The sequence below is a fragment of the Phytophthora infestans genome, genomic scaffold (genome assembly GCF_000142945.1).
Source record: "Phytophthora infestans T30-4 supercont1.8 genomic scaffold, whole genome shotgun sequence".
Classification (NCBI taxonomy): domain Eukaryota; phylum Oomycota; class Peronosporomycetes; order Peronosporales; family Peronosporaceae; genus Phytophthora; species Phytophthora infestans.
Window position 1 is genome coordinate 3,433,671 of NW_003303751.1, and position 712 is coordinate 3,434,382.

Sequence of the window (712 nt, forward strand, 5' to 3'; positions counted from 1 at the left end):
TGACCCATCATCCCAGCTGTATTATCTTCAGATCCACCGGGATCCATGGCGTAATCATTATGGTTACCCTATTATGGGTACACTCATCCGGATCCAGGTCGCTTGGATCCACTTCACTGTAAGTTTGCACTCGTCGTCGATCTGAGCTCTCCCATCATCCAACATCATCTCGCAACCGTCTGTGACCTCCATTGTCCCACGAAAGTTCCAGATCCACTGCATCCCTCATCCCTGTACCCTGGATCCAGGTCCTTCTATGCGGGATCCTCCCTCCTTGGATCCGAACCCGGAAGTATGGGATCCGGGGTACCTCGCGGTGGATCCTGACTTCTCGTTAGCCGTGGCTACTAGATCCACCTTCGGATGGCACCTACCACCATTCCTTCATAGGATCCACACCCGATCCACTGGTACATAGTATATCCCATATCCACCTAAGTGAATCCAGGTAAGGGTGGATCCGAGATAAGTCTTGGTGGATCTTGCCTTCCCGTACATCGCTCATACCAGATCCATCGTCATGTCATACGGGGTGTTGCTCGTCATGGCTAATCCACCACAGGCAACTTGCATCCGCGCCGGACAATTGAAATTGTCACTGATTCGGGATAGTGACCCCGCGTCAGGCCCATTCTCTTATTTCTGAGAAAGCACTTCACCACAGCAGTGTGGATCCGGAAGCACACTGAATCTGGATGCTGGAAACATCTGG